Source organism: Saimiri boliviensis, chromosome 1 (assembly GCF_048565385.1).
Source record: "Saimiri boliviensis isolate mSaiBol1 chromosome 1, mSaiBol1.pri, whole genome shotgun sequence".
Lineage (NCBI taxonomy): Eukaryota > Metazoa > Chordata > Mammalia > Primates > Cebidae > Saimiri > Saimiri boliviensis.
The window spans coordinates 286300491-286326033 of record NC_133449.1 but is presented as its reverse complement, the minus strand read 5'-3'; the positions used below and the strand labels follow the sequence as shown (position 1 = coordinate 286326033).

The 25543-nt window shown below is 37.2% G+C and overlaps 1 long non-coding RNA gene across 1 annotated transcript in view; it reads right to left on the bottom strand.

Annotated features, from left to right (window-relative positions):
* The window catches only part of LOC104652092 (uncharacterized), an 83280-nt gene extending 57937 nt beyond the window's left edge, over nucleotides 1-25343 (bottom strand). The window contains exons 1-2 of the long non-coding RNA XR_745438.1: nucleotides 25220-25343; nucleotides 1155-1273 (exon numbers count right to left, since the gene is read on the bottom strand). This is a non-coding gene — a long non-coding RNA (uncharacterized LOC104652092). The remainder of the gene's footprint in view (nucleotides 1-1154; nucleotides 1274-25219) is intronic.
* Nucleotides 25344-25543: the final 200 nt, after the last annotated feature.

Genomic DNA, 25543 nt, shown 5'->3' with positions numbered 1-25543 from the left:
ATTATAAATCATTCTACTATAAGGACACATGCACATGAATGTTCATTGCAGTACTGTTTACAATAGCAAAGACCCGGAACCAACCCAAATGCCCATTGACGATAGACTGGATAGGGAAAATGTGTTACATATACACCATGGAATATTACGCAGCCATCAAAAATGATGAGTTTGCGTCCTTTGTAGGGACATGGATGAACCTGGAAACCATCATTCTCAGCAAACTGACACAAGAGCAGAAAATCAAACACTGCATGTTCTCACTCATAGGCAGGTGTTGAACAATGAGAACACATGGACACAGGGTGGGGAGCACTACACGCTGGGGTCCATTGGGGGGAAATGGGGGAGAGACGGGGAGGTGGGGAAGGTGGGAAGAGGTAGCATTGGGAGAAATGACAGATACAGGTGAGGGGAAGGAAGGCAGCAAACCACACTGCCATGTGTGTACCTATGCAACAATCTTGCATGTTCTTCACATGTACCCCCAAACCTAAAATGCAATAAAAAAAAAAGATGATGATAATAATAATACCTATCCTACAGAAGTAAAACTACTGGTTTGACAATCAGATTTTATAATATATGTGGGTTTTGAAAGCTAACACACTATACAAATAACATAAATTATTATTTAACAAGTACATACCTAAGTTTTAAGGAGAAAAACAAAACTTTTAAAAACTTTTAGAAGCCTCCTCTTTTTCTGACAATATGGCAGTAAGTGAAAATTTTCCTTCTGGAGGATCCTAGAAACTGCTGTGTTGGGTCACAGCTTTTGAAGATAGAGTAAATTTTTCTGTGAGGAAAAGTTGATAGAATATATGCTTCCCCCCGCCCTTTTTAAACTTCAAAAATAAGATCCTAATTACAGATATCTTTTCCAGGCTGAACCACCACTAATTTAACCAAAAACATGTGTGTGTAACAAAAGAACTTGTAAAAGGAACATTTGAGGTTTCACATGGATTTTTGCAAAAGACAAACACAGTAAAATCACAGAATTGGCTGACGGGCACTCTGCTGTACTAAAGCTATAAAGGTTTTATTGAATCCTTGGGACTTATAATATCCATTCATCCTTTAAGAGAAACGAAAGGTCTTAATCCACAGAGGATCCTTCCACAGCTTACCAGAGAAGCCAATCCTCTCACCTTGAATGACACAGTCTAGGGCTTTCCAGAACAGAGCGTGATTTGCGCATCTTATCTTCATTGAGCCCAGTATCACATGTGCTGTGGAGAGGTCTCAGCCCTGTCATTTAGCATATGACCTGAAATGATATGAGAACTGAAATTACTGCAGTATGTTTCTGATTAGGAAATTGCCCCTTTTGCAACTCTCATTTCAGAAAGATGCTTAATAATGCCAAGAGTACTAAGTAGATATTCACCAATCACCAAACAATATAAGTTTAATTGACTGATATTCAAGACGAATGTGCTCAGAACTGGTCACTTAGAGGCCACTTATTAAAACCAGGAGGGCTGACAAATGGATATGCACTCCACACCCTATGGAAAAGCCCTCAAAATCTTGGAATGATATTGAAAAATTTTATTTAATAAGTTGAATTCAATAAACAACTTTTCTGTGGTTCAGCCTAATTACACACTTCCATATTCTTTGTCCCTTCTCATAAGCTATTAAAAGAAACTGTTGAGATGTTGAGCAGACCAATGCATTAGACCACGAGCCTTAGAGGTCATCAGCTAGCTTAGGCAGATAGGCAATATCTGCTGTATTATTACACTGCTTGGAAATGAGGAGGGTCATTGTAATGAGAAATGTCCTTTGGGTTTTGAAACACTGTAATTGAGGGGGAGGAGAAAGGGGAGTTGTTGCTGAGCAATTATCTATCTTTTTTATGAATTATAGGGGCCCAGTATATCCACATTCCCAGTCCTGAGCACAACAGATTCTTCTGAAACAAGAAGAAGAGGGAAAGACCTGTGGGCAAACACTATTCTTTTTCCTTTTTAGCAGCTTTATTGAGGTATAATTGACAAAAATGTATATATTGAAGGTATACAACATGATGATTTTATATACATATACATTGCAAAATATTTACCATAATCAAGTTAATGAGCATACCAATCATGTCACATAATTACTTCTTTTATTTTGTGGTGACAACACAAGATCTAGTCTCTTACAAATCTCAAGTATACAGTATAGCATTATTAAGTATAGTCACTGTACTGTATATTAGAGTTCCAGAATGTATTCATCTTATGAATGCAAGGTATTTGGGGGTGGTGCTTTATCACTTATCACTCAAATTCTTCTATATTGGTAATTGTGAAAGTAAAGTATTTTCAAAAGTAATTGTAAAGCCATCATCTTTAATAATGACCGGTTATCTGGTGATATCCGCTATCTGGTGATAGATGCACCAGTTATTTTGTAGAATAATATTATCATTTCTGGTCTAAATGCTTTTAGTAAAAAATAATTAGAAATGTCTGGGTAAAGGCAGCAAGCAATTCAGGGTCACACACATTTCTCCAATATCTAACGAAATAAAATTAAAAGTTAACAAAAGAAACAGCCAAAAACTTACCAGTAGCAATCAATCCAGGAAAAATACCTAATTTTATGACAAATATACCTAAAGATGAAGCAAAGGAAAAAATTCAAAATGGTTCTACATGCGTTTAAGCAGCAGTCAGACCAACAGCCAGAAGCAAATCTTATGAATATGTATCACTATCCTTCTTTCCTTCTTCTTCTTCTTCTTTTTTTTTTTTTTTTTTGTGAGACAGAGTCTCAGTCTGTCACCAGGCGCCAGGCTGGAGTGCAGTGGCACAATCTCAGCTCACTGTAACCTCCGCCTCCCGGGTTTAAGCAATTCTCCTGCCTCAGCCTCCTGAGTAGCTGGGACTACAGATGCATGCCACCACACCCAGCTAATCTTTGTATTTTTAGTAGAGACGGGGTTTCACCATATTGGCCAGGATGTTCTTGATCTCTTGACCTGGTGATCCACCCACCTCGGCCTCCCAATGTGCTGGGATTACAGGCTTGAGCCACCGCGCTCAGCCCACTATCCTTTAATGTATAGACATGTGAGTCAATGAAATGAGTTGGAAATATTGGGAAATAAAAAAATAATATTTAAGTATGAAACACCTACATATCACTGTAAGACCATAGCAAAGGCAGAGAGGACAGTGAGGGTTTACAGTTTTCTAGTCCCTTGCTGAGCTGGGAAAATGGAAGGAGTCTACATCCATGGTGGGTGCAATGAACCCCTGTGCAGGATTGTTAATGGAATTTTGGAAGGGAAAGAAGAGTTCATGCCCCTTTTGATGACTCAACCAACCAGGCCCTTACACTCACCAGTTTGTACACTAAAACTTAAAAAAAAAAAAAAAAAAAGGCAGCTCCTAGACCTCAAAGGATCACTTGAGTGGGAAAAGATACGTCAATCCCACATAAGATGAAAAGGAAATGGAAGATAGTTCATTTATACCATATGAGAGCTCATAAGTTCTGCCTATCTTGCATAAGCGAGGTTAAAAAAAATGTCATGACAACTATCCAAATGTATTAAAGCAAAATGTTTTATATAGGAAAAAGGGGAGAAAGGAAGGAGGGAAGAATGGAATGAAAAAAGATACAGTGGGCATAACAAAATGGACTCAGTCTGGAAGAAAACACAGACCAAGAAAACGAAGCATATTTCCCACAAGCGTTAAATAAAGATCGAATAAGATTCATTCAATAACACAGACCTTAAAGATGAAAGTTTTTAAAAAGGTAGAATAATGTGAACATGGAAAGTTAAATAAAGAGATAAAATTGAGAACTAGACAAAAGATTACAGAGTTATCAAGTTAATCATAAAGGAAAAGGAACATAATAATGGCAAAGAGAAAATCCTTGAGATAATTACTCTGAATTTAGATAAAAAATAAAGAGACAAAGAATAGCATAATCACAGAGCTGATAAAAAAAATGGAAGGCAGAAATGATACAAAATAGGAATAATTGGTTTCCTTTAATTAGGGAACCATAATAATGGAACAGAAATAAGTGTGAAGAAAACTTTTCCCCACATGAATGAAGAAAGAAACTGTGTATTGAAATGACATGTGGTATATAAGAAAAAAAATTGATAAAGAAGAATTTACATGGAAACCTCACTCCAAATGAAAGTTGAAGACCTTCAGTTGCCGCAAGGCTCGAGATGACATGTGTTCATTACCTCTCTAACTTCATCTCTTATTTATTCTTGGCAGCACTCACTCTTCACTGGTCATGCTTGTCTTCCTCGCTGTCACTGAATATATCAGGGTACAATAATGCCCATGGTCTTTACATCTGTTCCACTTTATGCCTAGATACCCACATGTGCCATCAGATACCCACATCCCTGGATTCTTTATCACCTTCCCAATAAGGCTTTCCTTGCCTATTAAAATTGATATGTAGTATCGAGCCATTCTTATCCAACTTTCTCACTTGACTTTCTCTAGAGCAGTTATTTTCTTCTGATATATTATGTAATTTACTTTGCATTTTAGTTTCTGTTTCTCTCTGCAATGCAAGGTATGTGCCCCCAAGAGCGAGATTTTGCTTTTGTTTTTGTTTTGTTTTTACTGCTCTTAGTTCTAAAAAAAATGACTGACATATTATAGATGACTGATATGTATCTATTAAATAAAGGATGCCTGTGGGTTATTGCATGCTAAAGAAGCAAGTCAGCCATCTCCAGCAAACAAGCAAGAATGAATCAATAAAGACAGTCCAGGCACCAGGACCATATCTGACAGGCAGTGCTGTGCTGGAGCCAGTGTGCTCCAGCTCCCAAAGCCAACTCTGTGAATCTCCTCGCAACTCTGTGTTCAGTGACATCATATGACAACCTGAAATCAGCCTTGACAGCATTCATGCCACGGAAATCAGCAAATGCTACAAGTGAGGGCACTTTTCCTAGAGAGCTGGCTGTTTAACCTTTCCTAGTATATGACTACATAACGTAAGCAACTACATGGAATCAGAGGACTGAGATTTGAATCCCAGCTCTACTATATACTAGTTATCTAATTAGGGAAGATCATTTCCTATGGCTGAGTCTCAGTTTTCTCAACTTTAAAGTAAGAAGGAGGAAACCCATCATGAAGGTGGTCTGAGATAAAAACACTTGGAAGGGACTTTGGAATCTCTGAGCTCTACTCACTTGGCTTCTGCACCCCAAAGAGCCCAGGCACTGTTAACCCTCACTGTCTGCTCCCTGCATTACTGGGCTATCAAGTAATGAGATTTATTTGTATTACATGGTTGGATACAGCTTCTAATATTTTGTTAATGATTTTGACTTTCAGTCTGTAATTTTGTAGTTTAGCTACAAATTGCTGTAGATAAGACTTTTCTATCTTGTTTTGGAATCAAAGTGATATAGATTTTATTAAATAAATTGTGAAGCATTCTCTAATTTTCTGTTCTTTAGGAGTTTTTTTATTTAAAAAGAGTCTTACAGACTGACCGAAATAATTTCCTTTTTAAATATTTAATAGAACTTGCTTGCTTCTGGGACTAGTGGTATTTTAACAGCTGTATTTCTATTGATTTGATTTATTTAAAGCTTACATAGGTACTAAAGGTTTTGTTTTTGTTCATTTGGCTTTGATAAGTTATGTTTTCCCAAGAATTTATATATTTTATCCAATATTCAAGGCTAATAAAAGTTCAAAATGTTTTCTCTTTTTTGACTTTAATTTTAAATACCACAATCTACAGTAAATACCCATGATGTTTAAGGCAGGTAATCTGATTCTAACATTAATGAAATACTGCCCAGCATCAGGAAAATAACTCATGCCAAGTATCAAGAAGCCAGAATGTTAGGGAACCAGAAGACAAGATAGACAAAGTACAGTTAAAAACAAAAGGAAAGTAACGTAGCAAAATCAAAATTGCTAAACAGGAAGAGAATATAAAATCTGTAGTTTCTGTATTGAGAAACAGAAATTATAAAGTAAATGTGCACTGCATTTTAAAATAAGGCATATATTTAATTTATTAGTAAAAATAAAGACTGAAAGGTGGGAAACATTATGGCTATATTTATATTTTTAAATTGATTATGAGATGGGGCTTTGACATGGAATTATAGATTTGGTAGAATATCTGTGTGCCTTATTGCTGCTCTTTTATTTGAACTGTTTATTTGTAAACTCTCATTTTCCACTGTACTGATGTTATTTTCTCTTTGTGAATCTTATTTTTTCTTTGTGAGTCTCTATTTTTGATGTACATATAGGGAGCTTATGCCATTAAGTGACCATAATAGCTTTTATCTGTGTGTGTATATTTATGTATATTCTAGCTGTGTGTGCATGTATTTGTATATATATATCTGTGTGTGTACATATATAGAATATATATATTCACTATATATATACAAACACAGAAATGCTATATATGGGGAGGTGGGAAGAGACAGCATGGGGAGAAATGACAGATACAGGTAAGTGTGTACCTATGCAACAATCTTGCATGTCCTTCACGTGTACCCCAAAACCTAAAATGCAATAAAAATAAATAAATAAATAAATAAATAAATAAATAGCTTTGTAGTCTAGGAGCAGTAGGCTGTACCATATAGCCTAGGTGTGCAGCAAGCTATACCATCTGGGTTTGTGTAAGTACACTCTATGATGTTAGTACAAGGATGAAATTGTCTAACAACACATTTCTCAGAATGTTTCCCTGTTATTGAGTGACATATGACTGTAATTTTTTCATGGTAATAAAATGTCATTCTTTAAAAAAAAAAAGAAATGCTATATATGTATATCTATGTGTATATATATGTATATGTATACACACATATATTTATATTATATATATATATATATATATATATATATATATATATATATATACCTTCACAGTGAATCTTTATCATTAAGAATGCTTTAGGGCATAAAGTCTCTTTTATCTGTTACTAAATAGCCATACTGGCTTTATTTTGATTGGTTTTGCCTGCTGTATCTGTTCCCCAGGCCTTGACTCCAACCTGCCTATGTTTTAATGCATTGTCTGTTGTAACACATAAACCTGGATTTTGTTTTTCCCTTCTCCAGCCCTTTCAATTGAATAATATCTTTAAATTCAAATTTTCTCTTTTTTTTTTTCCTGGAGGTTACACGTTGTATATCTATCATGTTAGTGGTTACCCTTAAAATCTTAACATTAGTAATTGATTTAACACAGTCTAAAGTAAATCATCTTTATTCTCTTTTCACATAATGCAAAGACCTTAGAATGGCTTATAACTAATCAGCCCCTCTTGAGTGTTACTGCTATCCAGTGCACTATTTCAATCTTCTTAGAGTTCTAAAGCCAAATGTTATTAATACTGTTTGAAACAGTATTGGTTTAGACATAACCATGTGTTCACCATTTCTTTTGCTCCTTCTCCTAACTGGATCTCCACCCTCCCTGATGGGATCATTTTATTTGTTTATAATGTACATTTTAAAAAGTGCATTGTACGTTATGGCATAGTCTCTTGTTTTTGTTTTCTGTTTGAAAATACCTATTTTTTTGGTCTTCATCCTCGAATAATAGTTAAGTTAATGGCTATTTTCCCACAGCATTTTAGACATATTAATTAACCACTGTCAATCTTCCATTGTTACTGTTGAGCAATCTACTGCCTGTTGAATCATGATTCCTTTGTGATTGAGCTCCCTTTCTCTCTGACCCTTTTTGCAGCTTTCTCATGGTCAGTACATATAACTGCTCACTGTCATAAATGCCTTCCTGTATAACTAGCCTAAAATATTTTATGAATTAAAAAGGTAATTTTTTCTTAGTCTTATGAGAACTATATTCTATATGTTTATTTACCATTCCCTTATTAATTCTTTCATTTAATTAACATTTATGGAATATCCTCTACATTCGTGGAGTTGTTCTAGGTACCAACAACAGTGGCATAAACAAAGCACAGAAGGCCTGTGCTCTATCAGAGCTTATCTTCCGCTTTTAATGGAAGGCAGAAGTCTTTAATGGAAGTCTTTAATGGAAGAAGTCTTTAATGGAAGACTTAACAGTTTCACCTCATTCTTCCATGGGCTTTTAAAATATTGGGTTAATTAGCAATTTTCCTTATGTGCTGAGTCTTCCACCCCAAGTAATTCTTATCTTTCTTGTAAACCTTCTTAACATCTACTTTGTAACCTTGTCTGCAAAAGTATCTTAATGATAAGCATGAGCATCACATAGTAAAAAGTTCTCTTTAATTTCAGAGTTACAAAAATGCAGACCAAGGTGGAATTTAGAATACTAGGACCCTTGTTCAAGTTTCGATGGTTGAGTAGTCTTAAAAAAATTCCTAAACGATTCTGAGTTCTAATTTCCTAAATTCTAAAAGGAAGAAGTAGTCTCAATAACAATTTTTCATCTAGTTCTACAGCTTTACTTTTCAAAGCAGTAGAAAGTGGACACCTTGGATAAGTCCTGAAATTTATCCTCTCCTATTCAGTTGTAGAGAGAAAATGCTCTTTGCATAAGAGTGTTTGTATCAGGAATGACTTCATTTGTGATTACAGAAAATCCAGTTTTGTGGATAAACAAGAAGGAGGTTTATTATTTCATATGACAATAAGTCTTAAATAGGTGAGTTCAGGATTAATATAGCTGCTTACATATGTCACAAGGGGCCCAGGCTTCTTCTGCTTTTCTACTTTGCCATCACGAGCAACAAGCATTTGTTCTCACTGTGGCAGGATGGCAGCCAAGCCTCCAAGTCTTTCCTTTTCCGTTAAGGCTGCAGAAGAGACAAGGAGAAAAAGCTTAAGAGGCAAGTGGGCCACAGAAACTGAGTCTATTTCTTTCTTAAAATGCTTTCTTGGAAATTCTCCCACTGACTTCCATGAACAAACAATTATCCAGAATTGTGTCACATGTAATGTGTAACTATTACCATCTATAAACAGCCATGAAAATTTTAGTATTTTAGTTTTCAGCATTTCTAACAAAGAAAGCTAACACATACTTAAATCAACAAAGTATTTGTCTTGCCTTTGTAAAAAGCTATAAAGACTTAGATACAAGGAAATGTACTAGGAGAAAACATCTAATCATAATAACAACAAACAAGATAAAATTCAGTGATGGAAAGTAAGAATTAACTGAAAAGGTGTGATTTTAAATGGAATCTGTGTTTCTATCACCCTGTATTTTGATCATGCCATATGTTCTCTTGATTTAAAAGCAAGATGCTTTCCATTCCCTTTGTTCTGTACACATAGAGATAATCTTAAAACTGCAGAGATAAAGAGACAGAAGAAGGGAAGTATTCAACAGAGGGTTAAATATAGTTACCTTATACATTCTCAAGCCACCTTGACTTGATGATAATCACATAGCTTTTAATTACATACAATGGAATGCATGTTGTCAATCAATTGAGTTTACTCTGTGGACTGCTTTTTGCAAAGAGGAGAGCGGCTTTAAACAAATTCTTTTCTATCATTGTTTTATTTTCCCTCTGGTATAAAACATCTCTAGTGCACTTGGCTCTCAATGCTTAATGCTTAAGGTATACCACAAGTCTGACTGCTTAATGTTGCTTAATGCTTCAAATATGGTATGATATAATGGAAATGATATGAGGTTAACAGTCATAAGTCCTGGATTCAAGTGTTTGCTTTCATGAAGCTCATCAATCTTATCATCTGTCAAATATTAAAGGAAATATTACTACCCACACTAAGTGATTGCTGTAAGAGTCAATGAGAAAAGTTAACCACTAAGTCCCACCTATTTAACTTTGTTTTTGTTTCATTTGCTTTTGGGTTCTTGGTCATGAAGTCTTTGCCAAAGCCAGTGTCTAGAAGGGTTTTTCTGATGTTGTCTTCTAGAATTTTTGTGGTTCAGATCCTAGATTTAAGTATTTGATCCATCTTGTGTTGATTATTTTTATAAGGTGAGAGATCAGGATGGTTTCATCCCCCTACCTGTGGCATGCCAATTATCCCAGCATGATTTGTTGAATAGAGTGACCTTTCTTCACTTTATATTTTTGTTTGTTTGGTCAAAGATCAGTTTGCTATAAGTACTTTGGGTTTAATTCTGGGTTCTCCATTCCATTCCATTAATTTAACGAAAAAGCCTCTGCACAGGGAAAGGAATGGTTGGCAGAGTAAACAGACAGCCCACTGAGTGGGAGAAAGTCTTCACGATCTATACATCTGACAAAGGGCTAATATTCAGAATCTGCAAAGAACTCAAACAAATCAACAAGAAAAAAAATCCCATCAAAAAGTGGGCTAAGGACATGAATACACAATTCTCAGAAGATGATATACAAGTGGCTAACAAACATATGAAAAAATCCTCAACATCACTAATGATCAGGGGAATGCAAATCAAAACCACAATGTGACACCACCTTACCTCTGCAAGAATGGCCATAATAAAAAATAAAACAAATAATAAATGTTGGCATGGATGTGGTGAAAAGGGAACACTTCTATGCTGCTGGTGGGTTTGTAAACTAGTACTACCACCATGGAAAACAGTGTGAAGATTCCTTAAAGAACTAAAAGTAGAACTAGCATTTGATCCAGCAATCCCACTACTGGATAGCTACCCAGAGGAAAAGAAGTTATTATACAAAAAAACTTGAATATGCATGTTTGTAGCAGCACCATTGACAATTGCAAAAATATGGAACCAGCCTAAATGCCCATCAATCAATGAGTGGATAAAGAAATTGTGGTGTATATATGTGATGAAATACTAGTCAGCCATAAAACAGAACAAATTAATAGCATTTGCAGCAACCTGGATAGGATTGGAGACTATTACTCTAAGTGAAGTAACTCAGGAATGAAAGACCAACCATCCTATGTTCTGACTCATAAGTAGGAACTAAGCTATGAGGATGCAAAGGCAAAAGAATGATACAATGGACTTTGGAGACTCAGGGGAAAGGGTAGGAGGGGGATGAGGGATAAAAGACTACACACTGGCTTCAGTGTATACTGCCTGGGTGATGGGTGCACCAAAATCTCATGAATCACTGCTAGAGAACTTACTCATGTAACCAAATACCGCTACTCCCTCCAAAACCTATGGAAATAAAAAAAAGAAAATAATTAACCATACATCTGTTCAATAATTATGGAAAATTAGCATTCAGCATTCTATGAATCTCATGGAGAAATAGGCAAAGAAGTAATTATGTGCTTATAATATAATCATCACTAAAATAGAAATAATACACAAGTGAACCAGTACTTATTAAGATTATCTAAATCTACGTAGATGAGATAGGAAGAGCTATGTAGAGAATATAATCCTTGCATTGAGACTCTTAAGAGCAAATAAGATCTAGGGAGATGAGATGTGGGAGGGAATTCATGAAGAAGGGGAGGAACCAAGAACTATTAAATGTGATGTATCAGGAGAGGTGTGATGGCTAGAAGCCTGGACAAGCCAGTAAAGGCCACATCACATCACAAAGAGCCATAGTATATGCCTGATTATGGAGGTACCTTCTGTTGTGTAGGCTGTAGGGAAGTTTGAAGAACTTTGAGCAAGGCAAAGAACAAAGAGAAAGAGAAAGGTAGAAAGAAAGTGAGATAAAGAAAGCACCCCGATAACATTGTGCCGAATGAATTGGAAAGGGCTAGAAGCCTGTGAGTAGGCTATTGCAGTTGTCCTACATGGAATGATGGAGGATACTATGGACATCTGAGTGGACAGGTGGGTTGTAAATTAATTGAACGTTTTGATAAATTTGATATGGAAAGGAGTGAAGAAACTGATTGAGACTCAGATTTTTGGCTGGGTATTATTATTGTCTGTGATAAGGAATTTAGATGACAGAGTCAGAGTAGGTTAAATGATTAAGAGTAAAGTTTGAAGCATCCTGAGTTTGAGATATAGGCAATGTAGGAGGTGGGGTATTGGGTGATCTAAGTAGTGATGCACATACAGCAATTAGATATCCTGTATTCACTCAGTTATTCAATATTCATTAAACATCAATGGCCAGGCACAAGGCTGGACAGAGAGGATGTAAGATGATAGAATATGGTTTCCTCAAGGACTTTATTGTTCTATTGGAAAATAGTCATATGCCTCCGAAGCTAAATGAAGCCATGTAAATGTTAAGCTAGAGGTAAATAAAGAACATGAGGGATAATACATTAATTTTGTTCTTAAAAGAAATGCCTAGAATGGAAGTTCATTGGTTTAAGAACATCTCCATGGAGGCAACTGATGAACCCATGGCCATTGTTGGGATTGCACAGGGAAACACATAAGGTGAGAAGGGAAAATTACTGAGGTCTACCTAGAAGTCACCAACAAGCTTGAGAAAGGGGAGGCAGGAGAGAGTGGTACTTAAGAGTGGGGTGTTGTTTCAGGAAAGACCATGATTTGAGTCCCAGCTCTGCCTCTTCTGAATGATGACCTTGTAAAACTTATTCCACCCCTTCAAGGATATTTTATCATTTAAGAAATGAAAGTTTTGTTATGACTCAAAGGTCTGACTCAAAGGATGTGAAAAGAATTAGAGAAATGATGTGTTAGTCTATAAAACATGAAGTATTTTATGTTAAAATGTTTAAAATTATTTTCAATCTCCAATAAAATTGGAAAATAAGAATGAGAAAATAAAGATGAGAATAAAAACAGGGAGACAGTCCTGCCTTGGAAGCTAGGAAATAAAATAATTTCAAAATAGAAGTCAGTAGTCATCTGTGCCAGATACTGCACCATGGCTAATACAGTGAAGAATAAAAATTGTCTGTTGGGTTGAGGGATAGGAGGCTATTTTGTGCTTTTAGTGAAAGTGGTTTCTAAAGTCTGCTGGGGCCAGTGGTTTGAAGATGGATGGAGGGTAAAGAATTGCAAAGAGCAAGACACAATTATTCTTTCAGGGATGTTTTCTGCTGGAGATAACTTGACGGAGATAAAGTGTCAAAGAAAGAGCATTGTTTTTCTTTTAAGATGGTAAAAAAACTGTTTTCTATGTGAATAAGAGAGAATCAGTGAAGAATAAAATGGTGAAGAAATAGGAAAGAAAAAATACTTGGAGTGGGGTCCAGGAGACTGTTGAGGACCCAAGTTAGCAGGGATGGAGAAATTATCTTGATTAGGTCATCTCTGTGTGTTGGGTTTCAGTTTTCATGGAGATGGGTGGTTATTGCCTAATGGGGTCAAGCAGATGGTTTCTGTGAATGAATTTGGCCTGCCTGAGTGCATCTGCAGACATTATGTGAGGGGTGTGGCTTAGATGGAATTAGAGCACTGAGGCTTCTCCGTCCCAGCTGGTTGTCCCTTGTAAGAATATCGAGGCCAAAGTTGTGAGACATTCCAGTTTTTCAAAAGCCAAAAGCTTGGATTTTATATGAAATATCCTGGTTTTATTTGGGTTCTCATTTAAAGGGAACAAAAGCCAAGCCCAGCAAAACCCACCTGTATGCTAGACTTGGCCGATGGACCACTAGCTTGTAACTTCTACCATGAGAAGAGAGAGTGCAGTGTTGGAGAAGCAGGAAGCAGACATCCTAACACCTTGGTCAAGAAAGCATCAGTCTCTGACCTAGTAAGGCAACTATACAGACAGCGGCACATGGTCAGAGATCAGGAGACTATGAACCATCTGACTCATTTTTTGCTCTAAAGGTGGTTTAATGGTTGCTGTGAATGAAGACGTCAGTAAAAATAACAAGAAAGCCAGTAACATCCTTCGTATTTTAAAGGGGCTTCCCTTCCAATCCCCACCTGCCCTGACACGTGTATTCCTAGCCATTCTTGCACGTGCTCCTCCCCTGACCACTCCAAACCATTTAAGCATCTTCCTCCATTACCACCAGGATTCTTCACTTCTCCTCCTCTTCCCAGTACCAAAACCCAAGGGGAGGATGGGCAAAGGATACTGGTTTAAACTGGAAAGAAAAAGAGATTTGAATTCAATTTCATCCCATTTCCCCACCTTATCCCGACCTTAAACCTTTTGGAAAGGATGGCATTTTCCTGTATTACAGAAGTAAGGTGCATTCCACTAATATTATAGCCTCCTTGGCTCCGTCTCTAACCTGGCAAGCATGGAAAAAATGGAAGTTTACATACTGAAAAAAAAAAAAAAAAACAACTTTTAGATTAGCTCATGCTTTGTTTGGAAAACATGACTCTGCCTGAAGATAGTATAGTAACACAATTCCTTTACAGTGTGGGGGAATATTGTGACGTTTCCTAAGCATAATACCCTCGTGGTTTTTTGGATGGTAAATGTCTGAAGGAAACTTGCAAAAAGTTGTTTTGTAAACTCAGTAGAAACTTCAGATTAAAAAAATGTCATTTTTGGCTCTAACTGCAGTAATTGCTTACAGAGTACCACATGTGTATTTTTAAAAGATTTCAGAATAAAATATTTAATCATTGCATGCTGAATTATATCTGTAATTTTTTAGCAGAAAATGTTGTTTTATTGTAGAATGTGGAACAAGAGAAATGTTCATTTCTCTTACCGTCGGTACGTATAATTTTGGTAAACCTAAAGTAAGGCTGATGGTATATATTGCCTGGAGCAAAGATATAAAAGGGCTGGATGGCACTACCAGCGATCTTCAAAAGCTTTGTGCAAGAAGAAACTGCAGGTGTGCATACACTACTGTGCCCTGTGCAGTCTCTAGACTATGCAGAGGGTTCCCTAATTGTTTTCAAAAGGAGGAAATGGGAGTTATGTGTGAGATACGTATTTTAGTTTACATATAACTATTTTGTTACTTTGCCTTTTAAAGTTTGATTTTGGCCTCAATTAGATTCTTTTCTTTATGAGGTTTTTACTTTAAATATATAGCACTGGGACCTCATTGTGGTAACTCAATAAATTTTTGGTGTGTCTACACAGCTCTTCCACATTGAACTAATTTGTTCTGATTTTTTCCACTTAGCTTCTAAAGGCCTTCAGCAATGTGCAGATACAGTAAGGATGCATTTTCTAGAAAATTCAAGAGAAGTTTTTAGTCTCAATTGCAACTTTTTCAATCTCTGTTCTCTAGAGTCAAGATGTTAAAGAAGTGTGCCAAAAAAGTTTATAGTGGCCAAATAAGTTTAGAAAATACAGCATTTTGGGACTAGATATTTGGGAGAATTTTTTCTTTCTTTCTTTCTTTCTTTCTTTTTTTTTTTTTTTTTTTTTTTTTTTTGAGACGGAGTTTCGCTCTTGCTACCCAGGTTGGAGTGCAATGGCACTATCTCAGCTCACCGCAACCTCCGCCTCCTGGGTTCAGGCAATTCTCCTGCCTCAGCATCCTGAGTAGCTGGGATTACAGGCACGTGCCACCATGCCCAGCTAATTTTTTGTATTTTTAGTAGTGACGGGGTTTCACTGATCCACCTGCCTCGGCCTCTCAAAGTGCTGGGATTACAGGCGTGAGCCACCGCGCCTGGCGGGAGAATTTTTTCTTTTGTTCTCTAATGCAACTCAGCATTGAGAGCCTTGATAATTATAAGTTTATTAAGGACTATGAAAAATCCTTCAATTAAAAGAAATCTGTTCAGTTTTATTTATCTAAGCACACCAATTTTTTTGACCGTGAGATCTATTTCTAGTGGTATTAAGTGTTCCATACAAAAGGCTTAGAAAATGTTGCCCTGCCCTATACTTTTATAGTTGTGCTAATTCTTAATATATTCTAAATCAAATTGAGTAATCAGGCAAAAGAAATAAAACAAAAAAATTTGGACATCAATTTCCTTTCTGATACTTGTAAGGTTTTCCTTTATTTTTAAAAAAATATACAAAAACTTTAAAGTATATGAAATGTGTGCAGAGTAGTTAAATGACCTAACAGGGTTCTTTGGTTTCTAATGTATAATTTTCTAAGCCAAAAAAGAAACTGTGTACCTTGGAAAGTGGGGAAATAGATACAGCTATCCGCGTTATTGACCATTTTCATTTTGTCTGTAATGCATTCAAAATTCCCAGTGCTACACTGCATTGTCTTCAGATATAACAAATTCTACTTTGAACATGAAGTGTACAACTCTCTCATATTGGCAGAAAATTGTCTCTTGACATGCTCATAGGCCATAGAATCTGAAATGTTTTTGAGATGAGAGAAAATTTGATATAGTCTATGCCAACATGGTATGGACTATGCTTTATAAGAAACTGAAATCCAGATTCTATTAGGTTTACATACATCATTACACCCTTGGGGAAAGAAATATGTATAGTAAACACATGATCAGAGCTGTTGAGAACTGACAGGTCTTTTTTAATTTATTTTAAAATCTGAAGGCATACTATATTTTTAAAGAGCCCAAGGAATCCACATTGCAAAAGTTGAGCAGCTAACCTGGAAAGCAGAGTAAGACGTATGACTGAAATTTAGCATTCCCTATTTTATCCATACTTCACTCTTCGATGTATTCTGGAAGGTTGGTAAAATTATTTTAGGTCTCACTTTTTTTTTTTCTCCTGAGACGGAGTTTCGCTCTTGTTACCCAGGCTGGAGTGCAATGGCGCGATCTCAGCTCACTGCAACCTGCGCCTCCTGAGTTCAGGCAATTCTCCTGCCTCAGTCTCCTGAATAGCTGGGATTACAGGCACGTGCCACCATGCTCAGCTAATTTTTTGTATTTTTTAGTAGAGACGGGGTTTCACCATGTTAACCAGGATGGTTTCGATCTCTTGACCTTGTGATCCACCCGCCTCAGCCTCCCAAAGTGCTGGGATTACAGGTGTGAGCCACCGCGCCCAGCAGTTCTCACTTTTTTCAGTCATGGAAATGGGAATAACAGAGGGCAGGATATAGATGTGTAAGACTGATGGTGTCCCTACAAGAAGAAATTTTAAAAACAAAACATTTTGACCGCATAGGGTCTGGAGCTGATCTATCTAGCTTGGTTTTTTAAGCCTCGAAAAAAACTGAATTCAAGAATATCATGATCTAATATCTGTAAAGTGATGACTAAATAGATAAGAAACAGCATCTACATGGACCAAGGGATAAGTATAATCAGGTGGTATCACATTATCTTTTCTCGGTCGGTTCTGAGAAAAGCTGTTAGAAATGAATAACTGCTTATGACATAAGAACAAGAGTACATCAACTGTCACTGTTTTACACAAAAAGAATAAATAACGCTATAAGGGAGAGAGTTCTTTGGCTCATTCAATGCCTTTGAACATCGTTGAACATGAGTAGTCCTTTGTGAAAATCAAAAATTCCATGGACAATTAAGATTTGAAGATGCTTATTCAAACTATCCAGTTCAGCAATGCTTAAATACACACACACACACACACACACACACACACACACACACACCCCTTTGGCAGAAAATCTTTATTGGATTAAGAAATTTAAATGACAGGTCTGGATAGCTAAGCCTACCCAGCTCTCTTTTACTCAATACCTTCTTATCCCTGTTTGTCTCTTCCCAGTCTTTATAAGCAGGAGTCTAAGGCTTTAAGAGTAACTCTAACAGAGAAGCCTATCTAATATTAGTGACCCTTCCTGTTGACAAGGTTGCAAAGTTCCTCTCCTTAGGTATGGTATTTGTCCAGAATGGAGTATGTGGTGCTTCTGGAATGGTGTGGTTGCAGAGAAAGCCCTGTTGCATAGAATGCTCTGTGTTTCCCATAATACTTCCTTTCCCTGGGAATACAGGAAGACCACATTCTCCTAATCGTTCCTGCTGTGTAGTTGGAGCAATGAAACTGGCCACTGTCATGTGCATGTAAGTGATGTTTGCTACTTCCACATTTGGTGCTTTAACACATCCCATAGGAGCAGTTTAAACCCCTGAATTACCCACCCAGAGCTGCCCAAACTCCATGACATTTTGTGTAAGTAAAAACTAGATTTTTTTTGCTATTATGTCACTGGTTTATGGGTTTTTCTGTTGCAATAACTAGCAATAATTACCCTGATTAATAAACTCAGAGAGCAATCAAATAAGCTGGCAGTCAAGTACTTTCATCAAATTTTGTCCCATTACATATTTTGATATTGGTTGATCTCATTAATCATGGGGCAAAAGTGTCCACAGGCCCCTCACACACTTACCAATAGTCTAGGAATGTGGTATCACATGGAAACAAGCATTAATAGTCTGAATAAACATGTCAAAGGGTGATGGGTTATTTTGTTTACTGTGATGAAAATCTTATTCACAGACAGATATTTATTTCAGTGTGGCTTACGTTCTTTTAGTCCATTGGCCTTGGGGCTTTTAAAAGTGTGCATTATAGGCTGAGTTCTGTGACTTTTGTACCAAAGAAATGAGAATCTTGTGCAATTCAGGCAAGAATACTTCATTTTCAGTATTTACAGCTACTTAGTATTTAAAACTAGTGCATTCTCAGCTCTGTCTCGTGCCTCCATATCAAGCCATATCAGCCCCACATAGAACTAAGTGACATCACATTTCCGTTGAGTGATAGAAAAATGTAATTTGAGTCACAGAGGTATTCAAATATATGGATAATTTTCCTGAAGAATAAATAGACATTCTTGGGGATGCTGGTTCCACTGGTTCCTGCATTCAAATGACACCATGCGAATGTAGGAACAGATGGATTTGTCTGTCCAGCTAATGAGGTGAGGGAGGAAGTGGGCCATGTGGAATCAGCAATGGCCTTGGGACTGGAAAGTCTGCTGCCAAGTTCTCACCTGACAACTACTGTTATGTAACCTTCATATTTATCAGAAATAACTTAGTGTTTGAGAGAGTTGGTGTTCTGATTTCTAAAATGGGGATAATAATATCTGCCCAGCTTCCTTCAGGTGGTTGCTTTAAAGTGTAAATAATAAACGCGAAAGTGTTTGGCAAAATGTCACACCGGCATATTCTTATGGTTAATTTAGGATTATTAGCTAGGAGTCTTGAACCGAAGTTGGAAAAGCACAAATGTGCCTTCCATTCACTTTCTGAATAGAGACATTGTGGAGGAGCTATAGGAAGGGAGCAACTCTCGCTCCATTCACCCACAATTGCTCAGTGTTTAGAGTTAAGAGGTTGAAGGTCCCGCATCTATAGAACTTTGGCAGTGGAATACTGCAGGTGTTCTAACGCCAGAAAATAAAACAATATTTTTGCCTCTAGATTACTTAGCCCTTTAAGTTTAAGAAAATAGGCAGACTTCACTGGAGGCTCTTTTAAAAGGGGGAGAAAAGGCATCCCAGATACAGACAGAAATCATGTGATACAGATCATAAAATTTCTCCTGAGCTGGATTTAATTAGAAATTGCTGAAACTATTTGGCATGCAAACAGCTGCTGTCAGATCTGCACAGCATTTCCCAGCCTTGGAACAGCTGTATATAGTTTTTCTTTCTCTTTCCAACTAGACCTATGTAGAAAACCTGTTATGTTCTGGCAAGGGTTTGGAGTTATTCTCATGAGCTAATCAGATCAGCTTAGACAATACATGAAAAAGATTTGACTGTTTTATATCTAAACAATCCTTTATCCTTATTTTGTTGAAGCTTTCTCAGAATGTTTTCAGTGTGAGCTCGTGAATTTTTCTGAAGGGAAAATATTTCAAAGCACCCTGGAAGCTATAGCAGTATTGCAGAAGGTCTGTTACACTTTGAGCCGGTACAATTTTAGTGCCCTTAAACTCATGTGAGCTGAAGGCACGCTTTAGCTCAGGCATTTGGAATGTGCTACTAATTATAGTGAGGTGGAGGGGTGGGGGGGTTGAATTTTGCACTGAAAAATTAGATGCGTGGATAGACAATGCTTCTTACCTTGAACAGTCACCATGCAAATGAACTGTGGTGGTCACAAGGACGAGAAGAGGGTGAATATAATTGTGTGGTCATCCCCACTACCAGGGGAAATGTTAATTTAAAACACATGCCTCACTGGTGATTAATAGTATTATATAGCCATGCCCAAGGGAGTACAGAGTGTATGTGGATGTGTGTGTGTGGATGTGCGCATGCGTGTGTTTGTGTGCAAACATCAAAACTGTTCTGATGAGTTCATGGAACTTTAAGATCTACTCTCAGAGTGGTTCCTACTAGGGAAATTCAAATCCTTTCCCCTAAAAGCAATTCTAAAAGTGGACAAAATGGTCAAAACCAACCATTTCACAGGACTCTAGAATCTGATCAAAAGCATGGCACTTACTGAGAAGGGCTTATTCATGAGAACTACTGGATCTTGGTTAAGAACAGAATGAATCTGTGGCTCTATTCCCAGGGGCTGTCTCTAACCTCCCAACTCCGTCAGTGTGGTAGCTCAACCAGGGCATGCAGAACATTCTAAAACCCGCCAGCTTAACTGTTCCTGCAGAAAGGATGTCTTCATCCTCTCAGGCTGCTGTAATAGACTAGGAGGTTTATAAACAACAGAAATTTATTTCTCACACTTCTGGAGGCTGAGAAGATCAAGAACAAGACACTGACGGAGTCAGTGTCTTGTGAGGGTACACTTTCTGGTTCATTTAATGTGCAGCATTGCTAGTTAAAGGGACAACTTGGTGGGAAGTGAACAGGGAGGACCAGAATCTCTGTTTGCCTGAGACTGTGAACCCATTTGAGGCAAGCAGTGTTCAGAAGACCAGGCAGTGTTAGCAGAGATTTCTAGGATGTAAGAAAGCCTTATAGGCAGCTCTGCCCTATCCTGCATTCTTCAGGACATATGCATGCACAGAAAAGATCAAAGCAGCCCATGCCACCATACACACATCCTTGGCAGTTGCATCCTGAATACGGGGGTGCACAGTAGTTGGGAGAAAGCCAGTCATTGGTCCCTTCATTTAAGATTCTTCTATGCACCACTAAAGACTTTGGACTCAAAGAGTGAGTGAAGTGTGCTTTTAATATCCATAGCCTTTTGGGGTGCTCCCTGAAATACTTACTCCTGTCTCCCTTATTCAGAGTATTGAAGCAACCATCATAGTTAGAAAAGCTGGGGCACCTAACCACAGATCAAAGGGGCAGGAGTCAGTAGCCTACATGACATTGCAGAATTTGAAGAAGATGCACAATCCTGAGACTTCTTCAGAAGGAAGGGAGAGAAGTGAAGCTTGCACATAACCTCCCAGCACTGCAGCAGTCTAATCTAGGGCCAAGGGGCAGGCAGCTCTTAGCAGGTTGCCAGATATTGCAGGATTAAGAGAGGATACACAATGTAGAGACTTCTCCTTTAAGACAGAGAGAGAAATGAAGTTTGTACCTGATGTCCATACACTTCCCCTAGTGGCTCTCAGAAGCTGTCTAGGCTCTGTGGGAGGGGGAAAAGGAACATAATATTGAAACTTCTCTCTCAGGAAGGATGAAGAGGAGTGGAGCATGTACTTTCACAAATAAGTCTTGAGAGGCTCCCAGAATCTTTAGCTGAGCTGATTGGTGCAAGTCTTTCCCTGATTAAACAAGTCTATAAAGACTTGGACAGGTGACTGCTTCTTTAAATGCACAACACCAAGACAAAACTACAAGGGACAGGGAAATACTACAAGCATCAGGGAAATATGACACTACCAAAGGAACAAAATAAATCTCAAGTAACTGACCTTAAGGAAATATAAATCTACAAATTTCCTGACAATGGATTGAAAAGAATTATCCTAAAGAAGCTCAGTGTATTACAAGAGAACTCAGATGGATAATTAAAATCCAAAACCCAATACCTGAACAAAATCAGAATATCAACAAGGAGAAGTCATTAAAAAGAACCAAACAAAAATTCTCAAGCAGAAAAATACAATAACTAAATTTAAAAATTCACTCGAGGACATCAACAGCAAGTTTGATCAAACAGAAGCAAGAATCAGTGGGCTCAAAATCAGGTCATTTTAAATGACCCAGTTATAGGAGCAAAAAGACAAAAGGGTAAAACGGTGTTAAGAAAGCCCATGGGGCTCATGGAGCATAGTCAAGTGAACTAATACATGCATCACGGTAATTCCAGAAGGAGAAGAGTGACAGAAAGGACCACATAAATTATTCAAAAAAATAACAGCTGAAAACTTCCTAAATTGGGCGTGGGTGAGGGGGAGGGAAATGGAAATTTAGACTCATGTAACCCAAAGCATTCCAAACAGGATGAATCTAAAGAACTCTACAACGATATGCACTTTAATTAAATTGCCAAAGGTCAAAGACAGAGAATTTAAGAATCAGAAAAAGATTGACTGACAGCAACATAAAATCATCTGAAAACACAAAACTTGTTTATATGGACAAATACATTAATAATTGCAGAGTAAGATAATACCTCAATAATGTTATGTAAAAAGTGGTGCACAAATCACTTTAAATTTTAGTATAAAAGTTAAAAGAGTAACAAATCTATATATGTATCCAATTAATCTAAAATTTTAAAAAGTTAAAAGATAAAAATATCAAGACTAACTGTAATTACAAAAATTTGTTAAATGATTTACAATATGAAAAAATAAAGTTATATTAGTAATGAAGTGTGTGGGTGAAGTTGAAGTGTAAGGTTTTTGTATGCAATTTAAGTTAAATTTTGTAAGTACTCTTATAATGATAAGTGTTTTGTTTGTTTGTTTGTTTTTTTGAAATGGAGTTTCACTCTTGCTACCCAGGCTGGAGTGCAATCACGCAATCTCAGCTCACCACAACCTCCGCCTCCTGGGTTCAAGCAATTCTCCTGCCTCAGCCTCCTGAGTAGCCTGGACTGCAGGTGCACACCACCATGCCCAGCTAATTTTTGTATTTTTAGTAGAGACAGAGTTTCACCATGTTGACCAGGATGGTCTCAATCTCTTGACCTTGTGATCCACCCACCTCAGCTTCCCAAAGTGCTGGGATTATAGGTGTGAGCCACCGCACCCGGCCGATAAGATGTTTTATGTAAGCTTTTGAGTAACCAAAAATATACATACAAATATACACAACAGAAAAAGAAAAAAAGTCAAAATCATTACAATAAATCAATAAAACACAAAGGATGATAACAAGAGAGGAAAATAGAGAAAACAATGAATAAAATGGCATTTGTAAGTTTTTTTTGTATCAACTACTTTAAATATAAATGGATTAAATTTCTCAACCAAAGACATAGAATAGCTGAATGAATAACAAGCAGGACCCAACTATATGCTATCTATGGGAGACTCTCCTTATATATAAGGACACATAAAGGCTGAAAATGAAGAGTTAGAAGAAGATGTTCCATGAAAATGGCAACCAACAGAAAGCAGGGTGGCTATACTTATATCAGACTAAAGAGACATTAAGTCAAAAACCATCACAGAGACAAAAATTAATGAAGGCAAGAGTTTAAGAAGGGACAGCCTTCACACATACACATGCCTATGATAAGAATTAGTACAAAGACTCTCTGGAGGGCTCTCATGTGTATATGCCCACAACAGAAACCTTTGCCAAAGCTTTTCCTTTCTTCAGTTTCTTTGGATATGTCTACTGTTCCCATAACCCACATATCCTGGATTTGCAAATCCCCTGTGCAGTTCTGAGTATGCTCATTATCCTGGGGAATCTATCTCTGTTTGTTATTTAGGTCAGCAGTCCAAACTCATCAAACCATACACATTAAATATATGCAGTTCTTTATATATTAATTATACCCCTATAACGCTCCTTTAAAAAGCATAAATGACTGCATTAGTTTTTTATTACTGTTGTAACAAATTACCACAAGCCAAGTGGCTTAAAAAAAACGAAAATCTATTATCTTAGCATTCTGGAGGTGAGATGCCCAACACAGGCTCTTAAGAATTCATTTCCTTGCCTTTTCCAGCTTCTAGAGGCTGCTGTATTCTTTGGTTAATGGCCTTTCCCATTTTCAAAGCCAATAGTAGTTGGTACAGTAATTCATGATTATACTTGGCCTGCATCCTAGAGGATGATACAGCCACTGTATTGTGAGAAAATGCAAGGCTGCCCCATGGAGAGGCCCATATTTTAAAGGTGGTATTTTAAGTTCAGCTGATTAGCAACCTTAATTCCATCTGCAACCCTAATTCCTCTTGCTATGTAATGTGACCTATACTGGGAGTTAGGACATGAACATGTTTGGGTGGCCATTATTCTGTTGTATATTCTGTATTTGAAAGGGATGTATTAGTTATAGGAAAAGATTAGCAAAAAAGATGGGACATCGGTGGTCATTTTACAGAGAGAGACATGCATTACAGTAAAAACTCTGTTACATATGTGAATCACATAATACTAGATAAGACCATAGAAGAAGTTGAAAGTATGAAATAAAAGTCTACTTAACACATCCTGGCATATACATACACACACACACACACACACACACACACACACACACACACACACTCTCATATATACCTATATGGATGTATATGTATAGGAAATACATTTTAATTAAAATATAAAAACTTAGGGCAAATGCTAACATGTATAGTGTCAGGATAATAGGTATACTGTATAGTGAGTGCAGGCAAAGAAAGACATATAATCACATTGTATATGAGCTGGGTACTATTTTTACTAGCTACTAAGAATATCCATTTTACAACTGAAAATTAAGCCATGGGCAGGGTTGAGAGGAAAGGGTAAGAAACTCAATCAGGTTTCTGCATCCAGTAAGAAGAACCTATAAGTTTTATCCTAGAGCTAATGTTGTAAATCACTGTAGAATTTTCTCTCTCATTTAAAGGATAACTTTTAATATGTGACAGAATGCATTTTGATAAATGGCCACAATAGTATTTCCCATCCATTTGCTCTGCTTATGTGTTTTGGGAACTTCTCCCTTTGAGAGATGGTATCTCTGTTCCCTCCACTTGTATATGAGCAGCAAAAGTGACACTATGTGACTTTAGGTCATAAAAAATACATCTTCAGTTTGATTCTCTTGAGAACCTCTACCTTGGAATTCTCTTTTTTGGAACCAAGCCACGGTATTGCGGGGAAATCCAAGGCTGCCCCATGGAGAGGCCTTTATGGAAAGGAACTCACAGCACCTACTTGCCAGCTGGGTGAGTGAGCTATTTAGAAGTCAGTTCAGGGCCAGTTGAGTCACCCGGATAATCCTGCATAGGGCACTGTCATCTCCACATTTGTCGTGAATATAAGTAATTGATATTTTCAGCTTTTAAATTACAGAGTTATTTCTTACGTCACAATAATGAACTGGAATAGGATGACTCTCTGTTTCTAAAGTCAAGCAATTGGCTCTCTTCTTTCCTTCCCTTCTAGAAATGATGCTTTCTGGCAGTTGTTATGGTAGTGGGAAGAAAAGCAAGGGTCATCACCTGATGAGATGTTTGGAATGTGGGATCCTCCTGCACTGAAGAGTGCATGGTAGGGTCTGACTGCAGAGTTCCCCTCAATCATGGGAGGCCTAAGTCCAGGGATTTGGTATCTTCCCCTTCAGGGCTTTCCCAAAGGGTTAATACTGAAATGAAGGCCATAATCACGTTATTAATCTAAGGTATTAAAACAGTGCTTTTCAACTCTGTCACGTATTTGACTCACCTGGGCAGATTTAAAAAGTCCTGATGACTGAGTGCTGCTCCCATACCTAAATGGTTCTGATTTAATTGGTTTGGGGTGGGGTCTGGGTGTTATGATGTTTT